The following is a 27,823-nucleotide window of genomic DNA, read 5'->3' on the forward strand; positions in this document are numbered from 1 at the left end:
ACACTTATAAAAGAAATAATATCATTTATTAATGTTTTTCCCTTTTTAACATTTCATAAAATTCACAAATTAGGATTTCCGAATTACATTACTTCTGCATTATCTGTGCATCAGTCACTTCAATAAACAGTCAGTGAATTTAAGATTTGGGATTTGCATGGCTGCAATACAAAGGACATAGGTGATGCGTTAGCAGTAGTAATAATCTGTGCCTTTAAAAAGGAATAAAAAGACTGATGTTTAAGACAATTTGAGAACTATAATTAATGTGGAACTGCTGGGAGTTTTATTACACTGAAAGGAAATATTCTCTTATTTTTCTGTCAGATGCATTTCAGTTTAAATTAATATTAGACATCCAAATAGCTTCCCTAAAATCATTAAAGTTCTATGATTACATTCAAAATCAGACCTTTTTAAAAAAGCCTCCTAGTTGTTCCTATTTCTGCATAGGTTGAAAGGATTAGTACTGGCAGCAACATCACTACAGGCTCCCCACAGCAAGGTCCTACAATGTTCTCTATAAAATTGCTTAAAAATACTTTTTCCTATTGTTCCACCAGGGGGCAACCATGACCCTCAACTGGTATTTAGAGACCTTGAAACTGCAAATGGTCATAGCTTCCGTTTCCACAACATATAGCAAGGCCAAGAATCAATCCAGAGCCTATAATACACATATTATACCTCTTCTACACACAGACACCATACCAGATACAACTTATTAAAGTTAAGGCTAATATAATTGGTCTATTCATCATCGTCATCATGTTCCCATTACGTCTCTGGCGATTAGGGCAGCGAGGAAGCTCCTCCACTCTTGTCTGTTTCTGGCAAGTCTTTCAATGGTTCCCCAGCTGTGTCCCAGGTTTTTCAGCTCAGCTTCCACAGCTCTTCGCCATGTTGTTTTCAGGCGGCCTCGTTTTCATTTGCGTTAGGGCACCCGTTAAAAAAAAAAGCAAGGAATTTTACTATATATTGAGTCACTCCCACCAAGCCCTTTAGAGCGGAGACAAGTTTTATAAGTTTGTAAAGTGCTGTATAAATTTGTGCCACTATCAGAGATCATTAATAATAATATATTTGGACAGATGTAAAAATACAGATGCACAAATGAGAGCATGTACAGTGAAAACCATCACCACTCTCATCTGACAGAAAATAATGACTTTCAAAAAAAGAGGGTAGCTTCTAGATGTTTTATTTTGCACTTAAAAGGAAAAGGTTTGTCTCCACAATTTTTATATGGCAGACTTTAAGAACATTACATATTTTAAAACATTTTAACTCTCTCCTTGGATAGCATTATTCTTGAGTTACTACATATTACAGAACCTGCTACAATCAGAAAGGGCTTTTTGTTTGTTTTTTCATTTATTTAAAGGGACAACAGGAATCTCATTAAGTAATGTCTATTCCAGTTTTTTTTATTTATATAAAAAAATTAAATTTTCAGACTCTCCAAAAGCATGCTGCAGAGGATTTGTTTGCAAAAAAAAAACAAAAAACAAAAAAAACCACCTAGCTAAATCCTTGTCTAATGGAAATGAAGGATTCAGATTTAAACATTATGTTTAAATAAGCAAATTAAAACCATTCATATAAATTTAGATTTACACTATGAGAAAATTCTTTGTGCACCATTCTAGGTATGTATTTTTTCTCTAATAAGTAACAAACCCATTCCATTTTCAAATATCCCTCAAATCATTAACAGACTACACCAACCTGATTATATATAGGCACAAAACAAGTATTTCTAAATCATAATGAATTTACCTGAAGATTGTATTACATAAAGTTAAATGTAAAATTAAAATACATGAAGTCTCAAATTGCTGTGTTTTCAAACTACCTGTTTCATGTTCTGTTAAATTATGAACGTTGGTTTCAAAAGTAACTTTTACCCATGCATATTCAATCTTTTCAACAGAAGGCTTTCAATTTCTTGAATTCTATTAATATAATGTAATATATACAATAAACTTAGTACAATAAAATAAATATTTTGGAAAAGACTGAATTAAAGATATTTCATTTCATTATTAAGAAAATTATTAAAGTGTATATATTTTATTACTCTATAACCCAAACAGTTGATTTCAACCTAAAATGACTAACAGCCTGAGGGCACTGTTAAACCCAAACCTGCCACTAACATTTGTTTCTATCAGTATGATGTCAGGAGGCATTTCCAGCCCTGCATATCAATGGAAGTCTCCTGTGTATTTAATTCTTTACAGCTGAAGAAAATGAAAGCCAAGTGCAATAAACGATTACATGATGATTAATGGAGAATGACGACATTTTACATGTAGCATTCAGCAAATTCAAAACATCCTTTTGCATAGCATCTTAACAGCAAATGTATATAATTCATTACTTTCGTCAGATTCACAGAGCACTGGTAATTGACTGTAATAAATGGAATAAAATATACACCATTTAATCTGAATCTTAATGTATAATCACATTACTTTAACAACATAATGACTTAATCACTAAAATTCTATTAAAAATTAAACTCAGATTTTCAGGAAAGCCTATTTAGACCCACCTTACATCCAAACATTAAGGATATGGTGTTGTTGGTGCATGCCACTTTACAATGGCATAGCATCGGAGAAAAGCAATCCAAGTTTTTGATGCTAGGAGACATTTTTTCAGACCTTGGGCACTTCAATCGATCCGCTATCGAGATTCCAGAAAAATGCCTCTGTAAATGTTGCTTGCTGCTTGTTTTTGACATTTAATCCAGGTCCATAATGCTGAAAGATAAGCTTTTATATAAAAATAGATTGCATTCTTCAGGAAATTTTTCTCCCTTAGAAATCAGTTCAGCATTTTAGGACTGCAATTGAAAAATCCTTGTGTCCATTTTCAAAACATTAGACCCCTGCTTTCTATTTAATTATAGTGATAATATCAACATGAACGGACAACTGTACCAAGGCCCAAAGTCTTGCTGGGATCCTCGCAGCCAGAACCAAGACTCAAATCCACCAGGGCAGCTCCACCTGCTGCAGTGCAAGGTCTGCTATCTCCTCCATAAGAACACAGGCAACTCTAGCAAAGCCACTATGCTGGTTGCTTAGGGGGAGGGGCACAAGATGTTGCAGCAAGGGACTCATTACATGGCCCGATAGAGATGAACCCAACACTCTTCCTGGAAGGTGCTTTCGCACTGCACCAGTGACCATAACAAAAATCTGATTTAAACACACATATGCATAACTATAAAAAACGGAATCTGTATGTTTGATGATATAATGTGTAATTTATATTAGTTCTTTCAGGGAAAAGATACAGGCAACAATGAAAAAAATCTAGCTTCATACATACATAATGTTCAAGATCTTAATCCTGAACAATTCCATCAAATAAAAATCAGATGAAAATTAATATTGATCAGATATCTGTCACTATGTTAAAACAAACTATTAAAGATGGTTTAAGAAAGTTTTAGTCAACTCAAAATGTACTCCCAAATTTAGTAGAACTGTTAAAGTTAAAAAGACACAGCTAAGAAAATAAGTGTATTTTCCTGTAAAACACTCTGAACCAGATACTCTATAGATTTTTTTATTTTTCTGGACCTAACAAACCATGCATAATCTAGACTATGCAAACCATTTGATAAATACTAGGTTTTACACAGATATTCTACTTATTCAAGCGAGAACACATCTAAACATATTTTAAGTATTTTTTTAATTCAAAGACCACTAAAGCATTTTTCCCTAAAGCTAAAGATCTTTTGCTTTGCATTTATAGTATGTCAATACTTAGCTGTTGCACATTTTAAAAAATTAATCCTTGTTGATCCGTCAGGGTCCATACTAGGACTAGAAGTATAGCAGTATATTTTATATTATACATTTCAATTTACCTTTTTTTTTTTTTAAAAAACACAAACCAATGCACTGGTTGTCAGAATTTCTAATGTAATGCGTTAATTCCTTACAAATAAATTATTTATATTAGATACAGAGGATAATGTGTCCCCAAGGGATTAATATTGCATGATTTTTCCTGTTTTCTCACAGCATAAGCTAATTAAGATTTTTTTTAAAGACTTTCCCTTAATTACTAGTATTCCAGCCACAATGCATCTGTTTTTATACTGACAGATCACTGTTTAGGCTCCCCCAAGACCTCTTCCACTTGGCTCCCCAAGAATTCAGTTCAACTCGAATCTAGTCACTGAGATTCCTCTATTTGGCATACCGCAAAGCTACACTGAGTTGATCAGACTCAAGAATAATGGGTGTGCATAGGGCAGTGGTGGGCAACCTGCGGCCCGCAGGCAGCCCATCGGGGAATGTGATTTCAGACAGTGAGACACTTTGCTGACATTGACCATCCGCAGGCACGGCCCCCCCGCAGCTCCCAGTGGCTACGTTTTGCCGTTCCTGGCCAATGGGAGCTGCGGGAAGTGGTGGCCAGCACCTTTTCCAGTAAGACAGACAAAGATTATAAATGTCAGCATCCCTATACTTGGAAGCTTGGGTTTTATTTTCAACTTGCCCCTAGTACCTACTCAATATCTCCAACTTCCCTTCAAGTTTTCAGGGAAGCAGTACATGAATTTCAGATTGGGGGTAGGGGCAGGAAGGGGGGGGGGGGGAGAAATCGCACTAATAACTATATTGGAACATTATGGAGAAAGATATTCACAATAATCCACAAAAAAACTCGCAAAGCTATTAAATGATCACTCTATTCCCCGTTTAGCTACATTCTCACTATTTCATGGAATTTTTCTACATGTACATCCAAGCCCAAGGACAAGCCAGAAGTGTACTACAGAGCCCAGTCAATTTTAATAATTTAAAAACCTCTGCTCCTCCTTCAGCAGGTCAGAATCACAGTATGCCATTTGTAGTCGGGGATAGCAGGGCTGGCAGAGCGAATTCAATGCACATCACTCCAAAACAAAAAATGGAAGACAATCTGTTAGTCATGGATCACTGACTGTACACCAACAGTGCAAGGAAGTCTCTGTCCCATAAATAAACCCTTTTCCAATCAAGGACACAAAGCAACAAGCAATCTTACTTCCATACCCCTAATGAAGTAACTCTTGGTAAAAAGAAAAAAAGTCATATTATATATAAATGGCCATTTCATGATAACAAATAGGGTGAAAACAAAGCCAAATGTGGTTCTGAATGTTGCAGAAATAGCTCTCCAAGATGCAGAGAGCATAAGCTCTACTGTGCTATGGGCACAGCAGAATCAATAAAAAGGAAGATATGGTGTACACAACTACAAAGGATTCTATCAGTAAGATATAATGAACAGAAAGCTTCAGTAACTTCAGGCAATTACATCTACATGGTTGATGAAGGCTACATGCAGACTCCAAATAACTTAGCCATACATCTGCAGCTCTAAACAGAACCTTATATTTCTGTATAATATTACTAATCCTTATAAAACAAAAATAGAGACAGTTCAGAACTTTTAAGGAAGTATCTGTCAGTGCACACATAAAAATTCAATATAATTGATCTTACACCACTAATATAACCCCATTCAATTTAATGAAGCAGTGTGAAACTTTACAGGGCCAAATAATGGGATTGAGGTTGATGGTGCAGCTGCTACTTTTTTCAATCAAAAATGTGTTGTATTGGTTGAGGCTTTTGTACACACCATGCAATGAATGTTATTTGCACTCATTTCAGACACTGTAAAAGCAGTGCTGTCATCAATCATCTGGTTGTGTGCAGAGAAGAGAGATATTCTATGCACTCTAAAACCTAGACAAAAACACGAGAAGCCTGCACTGGAGCACTAAAGCTGAATATCCTTTTTTTAATTAAAACTAAACTATCACCATATCTTAAAATAGGATTTTTATTATTTTTAAAACAGTAAAATCCTAAAAAGACTAGACTGAGAAAAACATTTAAATACCATTAAGACATTAGTTCCTCAAGTTTTAAAGCTTCTTCAGTGTCAGTGAAACCATTTGAGAAATGTCTAGTTTGCAAAGTTTCAACCACATTTTACAAGAGCGCTAGCTCCCTTCAGAATGGAACGATTACAATTTATACAAAATGTTATACTTCCTGACATCATATGGAATATTCAGACAATGTTTTATAGATATATTTATAATTTGCATACTAATGTACTAGCACTGTGGAAAGGAAGGCACAGGGCAGTCTACAAGCAACTCAGTCTACATCAGGTTTCAGAGTAGCAGCCGTGTTAGTCTGTATCCGCAAAAAGAAAAGGAGTACTTGTGGCACCTTAGAGACGAACAAATTTATTTGAGCATAAGCTTTCGTGAGCATCAGTTTCAACTAGACAAGAGGCATTATTTCAAGGTCCAAATTTTAAGTGTCTTATTTATTTTTAATATAGAGTAGGTATCTGGGTCAGTATTGAAAGATCTTACAGCATTTTAAGGAGCACAGTGTCCACAGAATTCTTAAGATTCTTAAAATAGCCATGGGACATGTAGTAATAAACTGAATTCTTGAGTGTTCTTTACTACCATAAGCCACAAGAACAAACTGGCATTCACAGTAAACACACCAGATGACCACAGAGATAGTCTAATAGAACTACCTATCTCCCTGCAGAGGTCTTTTCCATGTTTCATTTTAACATACAAAGTCAAAATACAAAGTTAGTTTTCAGGAAAAAGCAGCAAAAGAGGTCAAAAGAAACAGGCTTTAAAGCTTTCAAAAAAAAAACCACCTGCATATGTTTAATCAAAAAGATACCAAAACTGACAAGTGTTCTGCTTATGACTGCATACATAAAATAAACTGCTTTTATTCCACGTTTACTTAACAGTAATTTGCATCCTACCTTAATAGGCAACAAAAATGACTCCCACTGCCCAATTAAAAACACAAACATCTAGGTGTTTAACTAGTGAGCAGGATTTATTTATTACAAACATTCTTAAGACAGGCAGAAGTAAATGGCTTCATTTTACTTAGTTCTCTCTTTCAGGCACCCCAAAACTCCATCATTAAGTTTTCTTCATCATTTTGGGAAATATTCATTGATGATTATTAGCTTGAAAAGAAATGGTTGTCTTTAGCCTTCTAGGCCAACTAATTTTTCTATATTTAAATTAGGAAGTCATGTAGATTTACATTTAAAGAAGAAAGAGGGGGGGAACTGTCAGTGGAAACAAGAAAACAAATATTATTTTTAGTTACATAAAAATAGTATATAAAAGTCTCTTAATAAAGAAAACTATTCCTTTTTTATCCTAATTTCAATTACTTCAACTAGATTCTACAGTATGGATGTTTGTAATGACCAGACCTAGATGTGCCAACACTCTAGAAAAGTCTTATATATTTACATGTAAGATTAGATTTGTTCTAAAGGATGCAATATTGTTCTTCCGTACCACCTATTACTCTTATACTTTGCGATTATTATTTTTATTTGTATAGCATTTCATACACTTTAAAAAGGAAACAAACATCTTGTTTTAGATCCTTTTCTAGCACAACCTCACTTGGACTACCATAATGGATCTTACACAATTTAAAGCAGGTCACATGCAAGTATCAGTTCTTTGGCTGCAATTTGAATAGCATTTATCAGCATTATGAAAAGCATATGACATTCTATAATTCATAGATTTTAAGGCCACTGGAAGGGACCGTTGTAATCAACTAGTCTGACCACCTGTAAAACACAGGACACAGAACTTCCACAAACTAAATCCATTTGAACTAGAGCATATCTTTTTTATTTTTTTTTTTTTTGAGAAATCCAATCATTATTTTACATTTGCCAGTGATGAGGAATCCATCATGACTGCTGGTAAATTATTCCAATGGCTAATTACCCTCACTGTTAAAAATGCATGCCTTATTTCCATTCTGAATTTGTCTAGCTTCAACTTCCATCCACTGAATCTTGTTATACCTTTGTCTGGTAGATTAAAGAGCCCATTATTAAATATCGGTTCTCCATGTAAGTACTTACAGACTGTGAACAAATCACTCCCTAACCTTCTCTTTATTAAGACGATAAGACTGAGCTCCTTGAGTCTATCACTATAACGGAAAATTTCTTACCAATAATTTCCTTTCTGGTAAAAGCATCTTCCACAAGTCTAGACTTCCGGGCTGATCCCCCCTCTCTGCAGCTTCCCAGAGACAAATCACTGTTTTGGCTCCACATACTCTGACCACGCCCCCTCTGCTCCTACTTGCCACTACATGAGTTATTCCCAAGCTATAAAACTTGCATAACATCATTAACAAAAAAATATTCCAGACAGAATAATTATGTACATTAGACCACAGACAAATGGTCCTACGGTAATGGCTGCACTTAATACCTTACCCTTGGCTCATGAGCCATCTAGCATGTGTAGAAGTGTGGGAGATGCCGCTAGCAGAAAGGAAATTATTGGTAAGAAAGTTTGTTCTGAAACCCAGCATCTTCCACAGTTCTGAAGGTCTGGGAAGTAATCATATGTAGGGAGGGATATGAAAACAGGAGTTCAGTAGATGAAAAGTACCCCCCATTTTAAAAAAGCAGGGAATGGTCTGGGTGCAGGGCTGGGGGGTCTGGATGTGGAGGCTCAGGACGGGTCCGGAGGCAGCGAGTTGGTAGGAGGTCCGGCTTGGTGGGAGGCTCCAGGTGCAGGGGGTGAGGCTTGGCAGAGTGGGGGTTCAGGTGCAGGGGGCTCAGCAGGGGTCTGGGTATGGGGGTGTTCAGATGCACAGGGGTTGGATGGACGGAGGAGCAGCTCCCTGTACAGTGACTGCTCTGCCCGTGGCTGAGGAGCTGGGGGGAAGAGTGTGTGTGTAGTCAGGGGAGGTTTCTGGGGGTAGGTCTGACATAGCCCTAGCCACTCCTTACAAGGGAAGAGGAAGTCCCGTTCCCTTACCCCCACCCCCATCCCAACTTGGATTAGCAGCTAAGCCCAGCACAGGGTAGGAGCAACTGGACGGGGCTCCCCCAACCTCATCCCCTGCATGATTTACCTCTCCGCTGGCTGCTCCGGGCACCTGAAACGATGTGCCCGCACTGCTGGGGAGGGGCGTGACTGCTCCTGCGGCTTCCCATTGCTTCCCCATCAGATTTCTGTGGGGAAGCAAAGAAACCTGCAGGGGACATGAATTCTGCATGTGCACGGGGGCACAGAATTCCCCCAGGAGTAATAAGTCTTTAACTCACTGTAAATTAACCCAGAGTTACATTTTTATACGTTCACACTTTGAAATTGCCTGTCTTTTAATTTGTTTCTAGAACCTTGCAAATAGGAAGCAAATAGTACATGTCCTTTGCTGTAGTCAGAATTCAGTAATAAATGGATTGGCTAGCCATAAGTTTTGAATAGGAGAGCAACTTGAAGCTATTTTCACAGAGAGTTCTTTCCTATTACCATACCTTCATTGTTTACTATTTTTAATTCAAAATCAGAGACATTCTAACTTTAGATATTTTATTGTATTTATAAATTTTAAGGACGTATCAAGTGAGGTCCTGCAGGGGTCTGTCACTAGTCAATATTTTAATTAACAATCTGGATGATAGAGCAGAGAGCACACTTATAAAATCTGCAGATGATACCAACCTGGATAGAATTAGAATTCAAAACTATCTTGATAAATTTGAAGAAGAAAGATTAAATTCAATAAAGCCAAGTACAGTGCACTGCACTTCGGAAGGAAAAATCAAACGCACAAATACAAAATGGGAAATAACTGGCTAGGCAGCAGTACTGCTGGAAAAGATCTGGGTGTTACAGTGGATCAAAACTGAACGTCAATGTGATGCTTTTGTGAAAACAGCAAATGTCATTACAGGGGTTCTCAGGACAAATTTTTTGGTAGCCTCACAGTGCGGCCACTAACTTTTGCTGATGGTTGCTCTCACACTTTTTCCTAAAATACTTAATTAGCTTTAAGAAAAACAAATAAATATGCACATATACATGTCCAGATCATTGCAATTTACTTATTTCTAGCTAGTAAGTCCGTTGTGAAAAGTGATATTAACATACAACTATCACTTTTCACAGCAGACTTACTCAACCCTGCCAAACCTCGGGAAAAATTAAGCCCTGAATGAGGGGCTGGGGGAGGCAGCAGGGTCCTAGAGCCTGAAGCCCCACCATCAGAGCCTAGGGCCTGCCACTGTGCAACCGGAGCCTGGGACTGGAGCCCAAAGCCCTGCTGCCAGAATCTACCAACCCATCACCCCTGGGCTGATGCCCAAAGCCTGAGCCCCACAGCCCCTGGGAAGGTGGGGAACTCACTGCCTGCCTGCTCCTCCAGCATTGTGCTCCAGGTGTCTCTAGAGGGAGGCAAGGCCCAACCCCTGCTGGCGGCCCCAGCAACCAACACCAAGGTGGTGCATCCAGGAGCAACAGGGAAAGGGAGGGGCTGTTACTCCCCACACATATACACAGCCCAGGAGGCTGTGGCTGCAAGAAACGCCCCTGGTGGTTGCATGCAGCCATGGTGGCCACATCTGAGAAACGCTGTCTAGGATATATTAACAGGAGAGTTATATGTAAGGCATGAGAGGTAGTTGTTCCCCTCCACTTGGCACTGGTGAGGCTTTAGCTAGAATACTGTACCCATTTTGGGCACCACACTTTTAGAAAGATGTGAACGAATTATATAGAATCCAGAGGACAGCAACAAACATGACAGGTTTAGAAAACAATATCTATGAGAAAAGGTTGAAAGAACTGGGCATGTTTAGCCTAGACAAGAGAAGGCTGAAGGAGGACATAATAGCACTCTTCAAATATGTAAAAAGTTGTTATAAAGAGGACAATGATCAATTGCTTTGCACGTCCACTGAGGGTAGGACAAGAAGTAATTGGCTTAGTTTGCAGCAAGTGAGATTTAGGGTGGATATTAGTAATAACTTTCTAACTGTAAGGACAGTTAATCACGGGAACAAGTTACCAAGCAAAGTCGGGGAATCCCTATTACTGGAGATTTTTGAGAAGAGTCAAGACACACACCTGTCGGGGATGATCTAAATTCTGCCTCATAACCAAGGGTATGGACTAAATGATCTCCTCAGGTCCCTTCCAGCCCTACATTTTTATGATTCCATGAACAATTAATTAATGCTTGTAATATTCACAGCTTCAAAAGAGGCTTATTTTGGTTGGATCTAGATCTGTGGATCCTTCAGGAAACAATTTTATAAACAAGCGGTAAGGTAGCCTCTAGCACTCTCCTGTATGTCAAAATATGACACAGTATTATTTAGAAACAGACCGAACCTGAGGCTACATAGCATTCCTTAGGTTTCGGTGGCGATCACCTTTACTGGAGAACAGCAGCGAATTACGTAATAGATTTCAAACTCTATAATAATTTTTTTCAGTCATCCTTCTACCACATTCAGATTTATCTCAAACAGACCATCTACAACCTTCTGAAATAATCAATCATCTTTCATTCTGCCTTTCAGCGAATATCAGTACGTGACATGCCACCTACATAATTTTACCTTGGCTGAAAAAATACAAAGATACTTGACAAGCCTAGCAAGAGAAACTGGTCAACTGATTTTTAGAATAATACTTAAGTTTTTGGTATCCATGAAAAATCATCTTCTCAACAGTAATGTCCACAAAATGTAAAGCTACTTTATATTGTAGCAGATGCAATACAAGGAGGTTCTGCCTCAGGTACCTTCTTGTCACAGGGCAGCAGCATATTCAGCTAAGCCAACAAACTCAAACACCCTGATTTAGCTCAAGCATAATTTTTACTAGTTTTCAATATAAAGTAGGGTTGTCAAAACAAATTAACTAGATTTTAAAAAACAGTCGCGATTAATGACCGTTTTAATTGCACTGTTAATAAGAGAATACCAATTTAAATTTGTAAATATTTTTGCATGTTTTTCTACATTTTCAAATATACTGATTACAACTACAACACAGAATACAAAGTGTACAGTTCTCACTTTATATTATTTTTATTACAAATATTTGTGTTGTAAAAATGAAACAAAATAGTATTTTTCAATTCACCTCATACGCAAGGACAGTAATGCAATCTCTTTATCATGAAAGCATCTTACAAATGTAGAATTATTTCTTTTTTTTACATAACTGCACTCAAAAACAAAACAATGTAAAAGTTTAGAGCCTACAAGTCGAAGCATGAAGGGGCATAAGAATGTTTAGAATATATGGCATGTAAATACCTCCTTGCAAGACGAGCTACTACAGTGCCATGCGAATACCTGTTCTCACTTTCAAGTAACGTAAATAAGAAGCAGGAAGCATTCTCTCCCATAAATGTTAACAAACTTGTTTGTCTTAGCAATTGTCTGAACAAGAAATAGGACTGATTGGGTCACGAATTATTACTACATGTAATGGGTCTTCAGCCAATAAAAAAAAATTTAAAAGTGTTTCCAATACACTACAATGCATTTATGAACAGTGTGGTTCCCCTGAGTTCATTATTATTATAACGTAAAGTGTTAGGATAAAAACAAATGACAATACATTAGATTGTTTATCAGTGAATTTTTCCAAATATATCACCACCTATTTTATGGTAGCACAGAAGGCAAAAATCTGAATTACGATACATAAAATGTTATTTTTGAACTATGCTTTGTATTTAAACATTTCAAGTGCTGTGCAATCATGAAAGCTCTTACTACAATTAATATAACAAAACACACATAAAATTATTAAAATATAATACATGTATAGTGAAATACTGCAGAGGCAACATAAGCCATAATTTTAAGAAGTGAATATTAATGACACTGTTTCAGAGACATGACTTCCCTAACATGGAGATTAAGTTCACTGTACCAGGGAAGTCATAAGGGACTGTTATGGTCACCTAGTCTACCTATTTAACATTAGGAAAAAGCTGGATATAGTTCGATGATGATGATGAAGTCATATTATATGACTAGGATGAAGTTCTTTCCATTCCAACAGTAACAATGGCTGTTAAACAGCAGCTACTGAGGTCAGACATTTTAAAATCAGCAGATAAGGGAAACTTGCATCTGAGAGTTTTAAAAGAGCTGGCCAAGCAGCAATCTGAACCACTAAGGTTGATTTTCAATAAGTCTTAGAACACAGGGGAAGTTCCAGAGGACAAGAAGAAAGCTAAAGTTACGCCAATATATTAAAAGGGTAAACATAGGCCTCTCATCCTGAGATCAGTCCCAGTCAAAATAATAGAACGGCTGATATGGGACTTGATTAATAAAGAATAAAAGAATAATATAATTCATATCAATCACATGCACGTATGGAAAATAGATCCTGTCAAACTAACTTGATATCTCTTTTCAATGGGTTTACAAGTTTGATTTATAGCGTAACAGAGTTGACATAATAGACTTAAGACATTTGAATTGGTCCTCGCAATATTTTGATTAAAAAACAAGAAGGATACAAAATCAACATGGCGCATATTAAATGGCTAAAAACAGGCTGACAGGTCTCAAAATGTAACTGTAAATGGGGAATCATCATTGAATGTGCGCGCTTTTAGTAGGGTCCCGCAAGGATAAGTCCTTGGCTCTACACTAAACATTTTCATCAATGACTTGGAACAAAACAAAATCACCACTGAAAGTTTGCAAATGACACAAAAATTGGGGAAGTAGTAAATAATGAAGAGGACAGACCACTGATACAGAGCTATCTGGATCGCTTGGTAAGCCGGGTGCAGGCAAACAACATGCGTTTCAATACAACTCTTCTTCTTCTAGACTTAGACCATCAGTTCTCATATGTGTTTTAATACAACCAAATGTAAATCTATACATCTAGGAACAAAGAATGTAGACCATATTTACAGGATGGAAGACTCTAGTTTGGGAAGCAGTGCATCTGAACAAGACTTGGGGATCATGATGAATAATCAGCTGAACATGAGCTTCCTGTGAGATGCTGTGGCCAAAAATGCTAACACAATCCTTGGATGCATAAACAAGGAAATCTTAAGTATGAGTAAGGAAGTCATTTTACCTCTATAGTTGGTCCTGGTGTGACACCTATTGGAATACTGTACCCAGTTCTGGCATCCACGGTTCAAGAAGGATGTTGATAAATTGGAGAGGGTTCAGAGAAGAACCACAGGAATGACTGAACAATTAGAAAACATGCTTTATAGTGAAAGACTCTAAAGTTGCAATCTATTGAGCTTAACAAAAAGGAGCTTAAGGGGTGACTTGCTCACAATTTATAACTATTTACATGGGGAACAAATATTTGATAATAGAGAGCTCCTGAGTCTAGAAGACAAAGCTATAATAAGAGTCAATGACTAGCAATAAGGCACATGTTTAGGATAAACAGGCATAAGAGATAATATATCCTAACAATTACAATAATTTACCAAAGGTTGTGGTGGATTCTCCATCATTGGCAATTTTTAAATCAAGACTGGATATTTTTCTAAAAAGTATGTTCTAGTTCAAACAGAAATTAATTCAGGAAATTCCTATTGCCTTGTTATACAGAATGTATGACAAGATGATCACAGTATCTGGCCTTATAATTTATTAATTGTATACAATATGGGTTTTACCTGTCTTTATGACTCTTCATCCCCTCATTCTTTCAGAGACCAGGCAACTATACAATTTTCCGCAAAAAGCTACAGATTTCAGACCTTCTATGAGCCTATGGGGAAATACCCTATGATTAGCTTCCATTCTTCCCTACCCACTTCTCTCCAAGAAAGGCAGCAAATCAGAATTGTTCCATGTGCTGAAGAACAAACACCCTGGTTCCTCAGCAGAGCTATTATATCATGTTCCTGCCAGAGACCCTCCTCATGGTCTGGAATTGCTTAGAGCAGCGTTTCCCAAACTTGGGATGCCGCTTGTTCAGGGAAAGCCTCTGGCAGGCCAGGCCAGGCCAGTTTACCTGCCATGTCCGCAGGTTCGGCCAATCGCGGCTCCCACTGGCCGCGGTTCGCTGTGCCCAGCCAGTGGGGGCTGCGGGAAGTGGCACGGGCTGAGGGACATACTGGCCACCACTTCCCGCAGCCCCCATTGATTTAGACAAAGAATCAGGGAAAGGACCACTTGGAGTTCCTGTTCCCCCACAATATCCCTCCAAGCCCTTACACCCCCTTTCCTGGGGAGGCTTGAGAATAATATCCTAACCAATTGGTTACAAAGTGATCACAGACCCAAACCCCTGGGTCTTAGGACAGTAGAGAAATCAGTCAGGTTCTTAAAAAAAGGATTTTATTTAAAAAAATAAATAAATAAAAATCATCTCTGTAAAATCAGGATGGAAAATAACTTTACAGGGTAACAAAAGATTCAAAGGTTTCAGAGTAGCAACAGTGTTACCCTGTATTCGTAAAAAGAAAAGGAGTACTTGTGGCACCTTAGAGACTAACAAAGATTCAAAAAACACAGTAGAACTTCCTCTAGGCTTAGTTTCAAAATTACAAAAAACAGGACTAAACCTCCCTCCAGCAAAGAAAAAATTCACAAGCAGAACAAAAGATAATCTAACACGCCTTGCCTGGCTTTTACTTACAATTTTTAATAGGAGAGACTTTTAGGATGGTTTAGAGGAGAAGGAGTTTTCTGACCTGATGCTTCTCTGCTTCCCAAGGGAACACACCAAACAAAGCCTTCCCCCCGACCCCAAGATTTCAAAGTATTTTCTTTCCCCATTGGTCCTTTTGGTCAGGTGCCAACCAGGTTATTTGAGCTTCTTAGCCCCTTACAGGTAATGAGCAATTCTAGGCTACCCTTAGCTGTATGGTTATGACAACCTCCATTTACTATTATAGTATGTTCCATGTAAACAGCAGTAATACCATCAGCAGAATCAATCCTCTTTTAACCATAGGTTGATTTGGGGGGTTTTTTAGCTCTTAAGATCACTTAGTTATTTACTGTGCTTTCAAGGTATTGTAAATTATGAATAAAACACATTCACTCTTTAAATAAAGTTTATGCGGGAACAGAACTTACAGGATTTCTTCCAAGCAAAATGCTAGAGAATGATTAGTTAATATTACCTGTCTTTCCCCAGTGGTGCCACTAGCATGGAATAGAGAACTAAAATTGTGTCTAGTCAGTTTCACATGGCTGATGCCAGAAATGTGCTAATGTGCAGCAACACAGGTGTGTGTAACCACTGTCTACATTAATTATCCACTGCTACTTACTTTTGGGGCTCTCATGCAGAAATAATTCATCCCAGGAAGGCAAGAAAGGCATGTGTTAACTGGTGAGAGGTGAAGGGAAACAGAAGGTATGTTGGAAGGGTATATGTGGCTGGTGATGGCTGGGAAAATGGAGAAGCAAAAGAATCCAACAAAAAATAGCCACAAATACACTTTTGCAGTGTACGTATAAGAATACAGGAATTAAAGAAGTATACCATTTAAAAAGCGGTTTGAGAACAAAGAAGGCTGCATATATTTTGTTTTTTTAAAAGGGTGAATACGTTTTACAAGATTTAAAAAGATAGACTGATTATCCAAGTGCCCTAGAACTAGCAAAATGCTCAGTAGTTTAGCCACTTTGTCCATCCCAAAAAGAGACTCTCCTAGTTCAATGTACTGTAGTTTCATTGAATGATGAAATTGTCTCTTCCTTCCCCCGCGCCCCCACCCCCCCATCCTCAAATTAGGTCATCAAAGGTTTCAAAACCTGGAACATATAGTAGAAATCATGCATTACTGTAGGAATCCTGTGAATATGTAGATTTGTGTTTCCCTCATTTTGTTTACTTAATGAGATATATGCTTAGTAAGCAGCAGAGGGCAGCATTTCTTCACCATTACTTCAGCTTACGATCCCCAACAGAGTATTTTGCTCATTAACAGTAACACTGTCATGGTCTTGATAACATCAAATGTGCAAAGAAGACCATGTCTTCAAGATGTCTTCAAGTCACCAGGGCCTGATGAAATGCATCCCAAAATACTCAAGGAGCTGACTGGAGATATCTGAGCCATTAGCAATTATCTTTGAAAAGTCATGGAAGACGGGAGAGATTCCAGAAGACTGGAAAAGGGCAAATATAGTGCCAATCTATTAAAAAAAGGGAAATAAGCAAAACCCTAGGAATTACAGACCAGTCAGCTTAACTTCTGTACCCAAAAAGATAATGACAGGTTTCAGAGTAGCAGCCGTGTTAGTCTGTATTCGCAAAAAGAAAACGAGTACTTGTGGCACCTTAGAGACTAACCAATTTATTTGATGCATCCGATGAAGTGAGCTGTAGCTCATGAAAGCTTATGCTCAAATAAATTGGTTAGTCTCTAAGGTGCCACAAGTACTCCTTTTCTCTTTGCGAAAAGATAATGGATCAAATAATTAAGCAATGTGCAAACATCTAGAAGATAATAAGGTGATAAGTAACAGTCAGCATGGATTTGTCAAGAACAAATCATGTCAAACCAACCTGATAGCTTTCTTTGCCAAGGTAACAAGCCTTGTTGATGGCGGGAAAGCGGTAGATGTGGTATATCTTGACTTTAGTAAAGCTTTTGATACTGTCTCGCAGGACCATCTCATAAACAAACTAGGGAAATGCAACCTACATGGAGCTACTAAAAGGTGATTGCAACACTGGTTGGAAAACCGTTCCCAGAGAGTAATCATCAGTGGTTCACAGTCATGCTGGGAGGGCATAACAATTGGGGTCCCGCAGCGATCAGTTCTCAGTCCAGTTTTGTTCAATATCTTCATCAGTGATTTAGATAACGGCATAGAAAGTACACTTATAAAGTTCGCACGCTATACCAAGATGGGAGGGGGACTGCAGGTGCTTTGGAGGATAGGATTAAAATTCAAAATTATCAGACCATTTCTCCAGTTTGTCCAGAAGTAAACAGGATGAAATTCAATAAGGACAAATGCAAAGTACTCCATTTAGGAAGGAACAATCAGTTGCACACATACAAAATGGGATATGACTGCCTAGGTAGGAGTACTGCAGAAGGGGATCTGAGAGACACAGTGAACCAAAAGCTACCTAAATATGAGTCAAAAGTGTAACACTGTTGTGAAAAATGCAACATCATTCTGGGGTGTATTAGCAGGAGTGTTGTAAGCAAGGCACAACAAGTAATTCTTCCGCTCTACTCTGCGCTGACTAGACCTCAACTGGAGTATTGTGTCCAGTTCTGGGCGCCATATTTCAGAAAAGATGTGGACAAATTGGAAAAAGTCCAAAGAAGAGCAACAGAAATAATTAAAGATCTAGAAAACATGACCTATGAGGGAAGATTGAAAAAAACTGGGTTTGTTTAGTCTGGAAATAAAAAAGACTGAGAGGAGGCATGGTAACAGTTTTCAAGTACATAAAAGGTTGTGACAAGGAGCTGGGAGAAGAATTGTTCTTTACCTCTGAGGCTAGGACAAGAAGCAGTGGGCTTAAATTGCAGCAAGGGAGGTTTAGGTTGGACGTAAGGAAAAACCTCCTAACTGTCAGGGTGGTTAAGCAATGGAATAAATTGCCTAGGGAGGTTGTGGAAACTCTATCATTGGAGATTTTTAACAGCAGGTTAGACAAACACCTGTCAGGGATGGTCCAGATAATATTTAGTCCTGCCATGAGTGCAGGGGACTGGACCAGATGACCTCTCAAGGTCCCTCCCAGTCCTATGATTCTATGTGCTTAATGTTTTCAAGTTTATCTTTACAACGATTAGGTCCCACTCATAGTACAAATGCACTTCATGTGCATGAGACTGGAATCTTTGAAAAGCAGAGTTCACATCTTGGACCACACCTGTGCTGTGGCATGTTCTCATGCCGCCACACATCCACTCAAGGGCATAACAGGGAAGGTGGCTGCAACCATCCCTCGGTTCTCTCACCTGTTCAGAATCCCAAGGTAAAAGGTTTTCAAAAAGAAAAGATAACGGGCGGGGCATCCAATCCACATGCAGGACATCATCTCAAAGTAAGCATTTTTAATTTGAGTATGTTTTCTGTATGTTTTCTGATCCCACTCTGGGTGACTGATATGCAGTTCCCCACTTGTAACCAGACTGAGGACACAGTTTTAACAAAAGTGAGGGGATTACTGCAAGTAGCTCGCTACTCCAAGTACCCTCTAATTCTTTGTTAATAGAGCCCAAATTAATCATTCCGTTATTTTGCCTGGGGTCAACATTAGGCTAGCCTATTTACAGTCCCATGGTCATCCCTTTTACCCTTTTGGAGTATCGGATTTACACTGGCAGTCCTTCAATCCTTTGGAATTTCCCAAATTTTCCACGCTTTGTTAAAGATTAACTTTAGTGACATAAAAATAATTCTCTCCTCTCATTATTCTATATCTGCAGTCCATGTATTTGTGTGACATTAGCCAGCATACAATCTGGACTAACAAACAGCTGTGTCACCTTAGTACTCCAACCTGGAGCGCCATTTACACTACTTTGCTGTGAGAGCTACCACTTCTGCTCTGCTCTCACACTGCCTCCGAGCATGTAAGTTACTCCCAGTTATGTTGTAGGAGTACAATAGCCAGCCACTTTTGAATTACACTGCAGACCAACACCAGCAAATTCCCAGTCCCAGACTTTCCACAGAAATACATGTCTTGTATTGTCCAGCTCTCTCCTGGAGAATACAAGCTCATATAAAGTCCGTCCTTTTATTAATAGAAACAGATATGCACAAATCCTGTTATTCCAAATGGAAAAGGAGGACTTGTGGCACCTTAGAGACTAACCAATTTATTTGAGCATGAGCTTTCGTGAGCTACAGCTGAAGTGAGCTGTAGCTCACGAAAGCTCATGCTCAAATAAATTGGTTAGTCTCTAAGGTGCCACAAGTCCTCCTTTTCTTTTTGCGAATACAGACTAACACGGCTGTTACTCTGATTCCAAATGGAGTTTTCCAAACCCTTCAATCCAAACACAATGGTTTTGATAAAACAATAAAACAAGTTTATTAACTACAGAAGGATAGATTTTAAGTGACGACAAGTAAAGAGGCATAAATGTCTGAATTAATTACAAGAAAATAAAAATAAAACATAACTAATGCCTAGATTAACAAGCTACGGGCTGGTCAACACTACAGGGGGAGATCGATCTAAGTTACGCAACTTCAGCTAAGCGAACAATGTAGCTGAAGTTGACATACTTAGATCTACTTACCATGGTGTCTTCACTGCGGTGTGTCGGGGGAAACGCTCTCCCGTCGATTCCCCTTGCGCTTCTCATTGAGGTGGAGTACAGGAGTCGATGCTAGAGTGATCGGCGGTTGATTTATCGCGTCTGTACTACACACAATAAATCAACCTGCGCTGGATCGATCACCACCTGTCGGTTCGGCCGGTAGTGTAGACATGCCCTATGTGAACTCAAAGCAAAGATCTCTTTCATCGCATTTCAGTAGTCTTATTGTGTGAATTTCTTTCAGTCAGGATCCCTCCCCCAGTCCAATGCTGCTTCCTTTGTTCTTCAAGTGTCGTGGGTAGAGAGAAAGGGAAAGAATAATTTGGGACATCTAGTCTCCCTTCTTATAGTTATTTCTCTTCTTTGAGAAACATCTCTAGCTGAGGTTCAGGTGAGAGAAAGTCTCTATAGATTGAAATCTTTGTCAAGATGTAGATTTTTCACCCACACCCTCTTTCCTACCAAAGAATGGCCACTTAACCAAGTGATTTTGTTAACACCTGGCTGGGGTGTCAAGTAGCCTTTTTGTATCTGGGAAACTGGTTTGAGACTGCTCTCCCCAGACCATATTTTAGTAATTCAGGAGATTCTTATAACTTTACATACAATCTTGCCAAACATTTTACCAGGACAATAATGGTCAACAAATTATGAGCTTTCAAATGATACCTCACAAGGCATACTTTGTACAAAATCTATCATAGTCCCGTAAAAGGGGTGAACATAAGGATACAAACTGTCACTATTTCCTATTTCCCAAATCTGTACATTAATGATAACGTTTGTTTTACAGCTGTCAAAAAGGAACAACTTCCTATCAAAGCATTCATAAATCAAGGATTGCATCCAAATCACTTGGATGGCTTTCCAGTAATAGCTATACCTGAGCAGACATAAGAACGGCCATACAGAGTCAGACCAACGGTCCATCTGGCCCAGTATCCTGTCTTCCGACAGCGGCCAATTCCAGGTGCTTCAGAGAGAATGAACAGAACAGTTAATCATCAAGTGGTCCATCCTCTGTCTCCCATTCCCAGTTTCTGGCAAACAGAGGCCAGAAACACTCTAGAGCATAGTTTTGCATACAGCTTTGAAGCTATTTGGAAATTCAGTGCCAAACTAAAATATGGTTCTCTGAAGTATCTTAATCTATCTACAGTAACAAAAGTAGAACGCGAAAAAACCTGCCCTTTCTGTTCCCCGTGCAAGATGAGAAGTCTCTGAATCGGATGTCATATATTCTTTTTAGATATCTCTTGCATACCTGTTTGACATGTAGATCATGTTTTTCTCTTAATGGCAGCAGGGATAAGAGTGAGGGCAGAAAGGGTAAAATTAACTACTCAGTGAAGTGAAAGGAAAAAAGATACCTTTGACCTATAATGAAGTACTGTTCCAAGGAGAATCTGGAATTAACCTGGGTTAGGTACAAGGAGCTTTCCACTGCTGGGATCTTTAAACCAAGCAATCTGTTTGTTTTGCTTCTGTGCGCGCCCACCACAGCTTACACTGCTTTCTGCTGTATAGAGGTATGGGACCTCTAGAACAGCCTGACCTTCACATACACAACCCTAATCTGTCATGAGAGAACAAAGGGGGCTCCTGTAATACCACAAGTATTCTAATTTTTTCTTTTTGACTTCTGCTCTTTCAAGAGAGTTTCAAATGAGCGCCTGAGAAGCTTTTATGTACTTCCAGAAACGTGTCAGTCAACAGGCTACGGAACAATTCAGCCGAAGGCAAACAAGATTCTTAAAGAGAAGGAGATAGTTACTTAAAAGCTGAGGAGACCTGCCTATATTTGCCAACAGGGAGAAATTGTACACAACGTGGTTATTTTGCCTAACCTGAAGATAAAATCCCCACACTATTCTAGGGAAAAAAAAACCATTGAGAAAAGCCATTTAAGTTTTATTAAACACATTCACTTGGTATGCATATTTATTCCTCAGACTTAAAGACACACATTGTCCAAGATAAAAAGTTACAGTACTGCTAAGTAAAACAAGAACACAATCATAGAATCATAGAATATAAGGGTTAGAAGGGACCTCAGGAGGTCATGTAGTCCAACCCCCTGCTCAAAGCAGGACCTATCCCCAATCAAATCATCCGAGCCAGGGCTTTGTCAAGCCTGACCTTAAAAACTTCTAAGGCAGGAGATTCCACCACCTCCCTCGGTAACGCATTGCAGTGTTTCACCACCCTCCTAGTGAAAAAGTTATATAATAAATCAATTCCCCAGAATACAAACTAATTAGCTACCACTTTCTGTACCTTCCCCTTGACACAGGCGTGCTTTTTGCAGCTTGTTTGGTTTTTCATCTCCTACTCGGTTACAATCTTTGGACCAAGCCAATCAAAATGTACTACAGACATGTCACTGAGCTGGTTGGAGAGGAATAAAGATCTTCTAAAAATCACAATTCTGAATTCAACTGTCTTGTCTTCTATGAATTTGCTTCCACAATTTTCCACCATTTTGAAGCCAGAAACCAAAACACAAACTCCTTTGCAAAGAGAGGGGCTAAAAAAAATTATTCTTCAATTTTAAAAACTAGAAGAAAAAGAACTAACCTTTGGTTTGGGAGATTCCCAAACCTGAGCCATCTTTTGTAGGTGACAAATCTGAGGAATTGTCACAGATTGAAGTGTCACTAGAGGAGGTTTTGGAATTAATTGAGAAACTTAACAGTAACAAGTCACTGGGACCTGATGGCTTTCACCCAAGAGTTCTGAAAGCACTCAAATGTGAAATTGCGGAACTATTAACTGTGGTTTGTAACTTGTCCTTTAAATCAGCCACTGTACCCAATGACTGGAAGAAAGCTAATGTAACGCCAATATTTAAGAAGGGCTCTAAAGGTGATCCTGGCAATTACAGACTGGTAAAATTAGTTGAAACAATAGTAAAGAATAAAATTGTCAGACACACAGAACAACATAAATTGTTGCGCAAAAGTCAACATGGTTTCTGTAAAGGGAGATCATGTCTTACTAATCTATTACAGGACGTCAACAAACATGTGGACAAGGGAGATCCAGTGGACGTAGTATACTTAGATTTCCAGAAAGCCTTTGACAAGGTCCCTCACCAAAGGCTCTTAAGTAAATTAAGTTGTCATGGGATAAGAGGGAAGATCCTTTCATAGATTGAGAACTGGTTAAAAGACAGGGAACAAAGGGTACGAATAAATGGTACATTTTCACAATGGAGAGGAGTAACTAGTGGTGTTCCCCAAGGGTCAGTCCTAGGACCAATCCTATTCAACTTATTCGTAAATGATCTGGAGAAAGGGGTAAACAGTGAGGTGGCAAAGTTTGCAGATGATACTAAACTGCTCAAGATAGTTAAGACCAAAGCAGACTGTGAAAAACTTCAAAAAGATCTCACAAAACTAAGTGATTGGGCAACAAAATGGAAAATGAAATTTAACGTGGATAAATGTAAAGTAATGCACGTTCAAAAAAATCACCGCAACTTTACATACAATATGATGGGGGCTAATTTAGCTACAACTAATCAGGAGAAAGATCTCTTGGAGTCATCGTGGATAGTTCTCTGAAGACGTCCACATAGTGTGCAGCGGCAGTCAAAAAAGCAAACGGGATCTTAGGAATCATTAAAAAAGGGACAGAGAATAAGACAGAGAATATCTTATTGCCCTTATATAAATCCATGGTACGCCCACATCTTGAATACTGCGTACAGATGTGGTCTCCTCATCTCAAAAAAGATATACTCGCATTAGAAAAGGTTCACAAAAGGGAAACTAAAATGATCAGGAGTTTGGAACAGGTCCCATATGAGGAGAAATTAAAGAGGCTAGGACTTTTCAGCTTGGAAAAGAGGAGACTAAGGGGGGATATGACAGAGGTATATAAAATCATGAGTGGTGTGGAGAAAGTGAATAAGGGAAAGTTATTTACTTGTTCCCATAATATAAGAACTAGGGGTCACCAAATGAACTTAATGGGTAGCAGGTTTAAAACAAATAAAAGGAAGCTCTTCTTCACTCAGCGCACAGTCAACCTGTGGAACTCCTTCCCTGAGGAGGTTGTGAGGGCTAAGACTATAACAGGGTTTAAAAGTGTTAAGGAAAAGTTAGCACATGTGACTCCATTTTGTTTGGGGGCCCACCATTGTCTAAATGCCAGCACATCATACACCAGGAGGAGTAATCCTTAGATACCGAATCCGTGTGAAAATCCTCCTCCTTGTCTCCAGCCTGCCTTGATTTGCAGTATCTGGTTTTTGTCAGTCTCTAACTCCCTGTCTCTTGGCCTTGATGTGAGGCCTCCCATCCTGATAATAAAAGTTACTGATGCATGGCTGTAGGACCATGCTGTGTAATTAACATACTGGTATAGCACGAGGAATGCACCAAGCAGGGATAGGTGGTAGATAAGACAAGGGTTTGTTTATTGGCTAAGGTTTCCGATGCACGAGGGCAACATGCTTTGCTAAAAAGTATATAACCTTTGTATAATCTGTATTCAGGGTCCCCTCCTGGCTAGCAGGGGGGCACCACGCTCGAGCGTAATAAACTTAGTGCCTTTTGGGAACTCTGCAGTTGTGGACTTAATTTCTGTGCCTCAGCCTAGATTCGAACTGTGCGTGTCCTACCAGGTGTAATTCGCAGCACTTGTGTGCGTGTCCTACCAGGTGTAATTCGTAGCACATGTGTGCGTGTCCTACCAGGTGTAATTCGTAGCACATGTGTGCGTGTCCTACAAGGTGTAATTCGTAGCACATGTGTGCGTGTCCTATCAGGTGTAATTCGTAGCACATGTGTGCATGTCCTACCAGGTGTAATTCGTAGCACATGTGTGCGTGTCCTACCAGGTGTAATTCGTAACAAAAAGAGAACTGGATAAATTCATGGAGGTTAAGTCCATTAATGGCTATTAGCCAGGATAGGTAAGGAACGGTGTCCCTAGCCTCTGTTTGTCACAGGGTGGAGATGGATGGCAGGAGAGAGATCACTTGATCTTTACCTATTAGGTTCATTCCCTCTGGGGCACCTGGCATTGGCCACTGTTGGTAGACAGGATACTGGGCTGGGTGGACCTTTGGTCTGACCCAGTATGGCCATTCTTATGTTCTTAAAAAGAAAAGGAGTACTTTTGGCACCTTAGAGACTAACCAATTTATTTGAGCATAAGCTTTCATGAGCTACAGCTCACTTCATTGGATGCATACTGTGGAAAGTGTAGAAGATCTTTTTATACACACAAAGCATGAAAAAATACCTCCCCCCACCTCACTCTCCTGCTGGTAATCATAGAATCATAGAATATCAGGGTTGGAAGGGACCTCAGGAGGTCATCTAGTCCAACCCCCTGCTCAAAGCAGGACCAATCCCCAATTAAATCATCCCAGCCAAGGCTTTGTCAAGCCTGACCTTAAAAACTTCCAAGGAAGGAGATTCTACCACCTCCCTAGGTAACGCATTCCAGTGTTTCACCACCCTCTTAGTGAAAAAGTTTTTCCTAATATCCAACCTAAACCTCCCCCACTGCAACTTGAGACCATTACTCCTTGTCCTGTCCTCTTCTACCACTGAGAATAGTCTAGAACCATCCTCTCTGGAACCACCTCTCAGGTAGTTGAAAGCAGCTATCAAATCCCCCCTCATTCTTCTCTTCCACAGACTAAACAATCCCAGTTCCCTCAGCCTCTCCTCATAAGTCATGTGCTCTAGACCCCTAATCATTTTTGTTGCCCTTTGCTGGACTCTCTCCAATTTATCCACATCCTTCTTGTAGTGTGGGGCCCAAAACTGGACACAGTACTCCAGATGAGGCCTCACCAGTGTCGAATAGAGGGGAACGATCACGTCCCTCGATCTGCTCGCTATGCCCCTACTTATACATCCCAAAATGCCATTGGCCTTCTTGGCAATAAGGGCACACTGCTGACTCATATCCAGCTTCTCGTCCACTGTCACCCCTAGGTCCTTTTCCGCAGAACTGCTGCCTAGCCATTCGGTCCCTAGTCTGTAGCTGTGCATTGGGTTCTTCCATCCTAGGTGCAGGACCCTGCACTTATCTTTATTGAACCGCATCAGGTTTCTTTTGGCCAAATCCTCCAATTTGTCTAGGTCCCTCTGAATCCTATCCCTGCCCTCCAGCGTATCTACCACTCCTCCCAGTTTAGTATAATCCGCAAATCTGCTGAGAGTGCAATCCACACCATCCTCCAGATCATTTATGAAGATATTGAACAAAACCGGCCCCAGGACCGACCCCTGTTCTGTTGTGTTGTATGTGGTTGCTGGTGAGTATTTGCTTCAGGCTGGGGGGCTGTCTGTAGGCAAGGACTGGCCTGTCTCCCAAGATTTGTGAGAGTGTTGGGTCATCCTTCAGGATAGGTTGTAGATCCTTAATAATGCGTTGGAGGATTGTATGTTGGGGGGGGGGGGGGGGTGAGAAAACCTGGATTTGTGCTGGAAATGGCCCAACTTGATTATCATACACATTGTAAGGAGAGTGATCACTTTAGATAAGCTATTACCAGCAGGAGAGTGGGGTGGGAGGAGGTATTTTTTCATGCTTTGTGTGTATAAAAAGGATCTTCTACACTTTCCACAGTATGCATCCGATGAAGTGAGCTGTAGCTCACGAAAGCTTATGCTCAAATAAATTGGTTAGTCTCTAAGGTGCCACAAGTACTCCTTTTCTTTTTGCGAATACAGACTAACACGGCTGTTACTCTGAAGCATTAAGAATGCAATTTTTCCCTGTTTAGATGCTTAGAATTATTACTGGGCCTTTGGCTGGAAGAGGAGAAATTCAGTCTTACCTTTTCCTTACAGAATTCAGATATTTGGATTACCTGCTCTCTGACATTATGGGCTAAACTGCTCTATTGAATTGCTAAGGGAAGCTTGCAGAAGGTGTGGTAACATGGCATGCTCAGCTCGGCTACATACACATACACTCATGCCCTGGCTCTCACACACACAATCCTCAGGCTGTCCTAAAAGGAAGGTCGACAGATTTTGATTACTGAAAATCCAATTCATGTGAAGTTCCCAGCAGATTCTCAGAAGAAACACAAACTTTAAAGCTCGGTGGTGGACAGTAACGTGCCTAAAGCGGCACACTCAGATGAAGGGAAAAAAACTGAGATCAGAGCGGTGTTACAGCAGCACAGCAGAGGGAGTCTGAACTTAAAAGGAAGACTGTTTAAGCCTGAGTTGTCTCCATTGTGGAGAAATGACGAGATCTATCCCGGGATGTCCATATATGAGGTGGGGTTTTTTTGGTCCATAATCCTGTTCACAAGTGTCAGGATTGGTACATAAGAATGCCATTTTTATAAAATTGGAAGTACAGGTCATTTTTACCAAAAAGGACAATGTTTTCTCCCAACAAACATGATGGGTTATATTTTTGCCTATTCTCTGTAGGTATATCAAGAGAACAAAACTATACTCCAGGGATAGGATTCTCTCAAAGATATATCTGAGACTGCTGGTTTTAATGAGAGGAACTCTCTAATTTTAAAAACAAATCTAATTGCATAAACCACCAATTAAGCCCTAAAGAATTAACACATTAATGAATAAAAACCAAACTTTTTATGGAAATACCTGCCTTATCTTCAATGGAAAGTGCCTTTTTTCATTTCACTAAAATATAAATTTAGGCAATTTTTCATAATTCTTAATATTCTTTGTACAAACTAA

At 39.3% G+C, this 27,823-nt stretch overlaps 1 protein-coding gene and 1 long non-coding RNA gene across 30 annotated transcripts in view; both read right to left on the reverse strand.

Moving 5' to 3' along the window:
• Positions 1-27,823, reverse strand: part of DLG1 (discs large MAGUK scaffold protein 1) — a 428,647-nt gene that overhangs the window by 339,173 nt on the left and 61,651 nt on the right. The gene's annotated exons all lie outside the window — the stretch shown is intronic.
• LOC122461862 lies at positions 8-27,821 on the reverse strand. The gene is made up of 3 exons (XR_006284080.1): positions 26,715-27,821; positions 12,220-12,224; positions 8-94 (listed from the first exon to the last, which is right to left on the reverse strand). It is a non-coding gene; the product is annotated as an uncharacterized LOC122461862 (long non-coding RNA).

Source organism: Chelonia mydas, chromosome 9 (assembly GCF_015237465.2).
Source record: "Chelonia mydas isolate rCheMyd1 chromosome 9, rCheMyd1.pri.v2, whole genome shotgun sequence".
In the NCBI taxonomy this organism is placed as follows: domain Eukaryota; kingdom Metazoa; phylum Chordata; order Testudines; family Cheloniidae; genus Chelonia; species Chelonia mydas.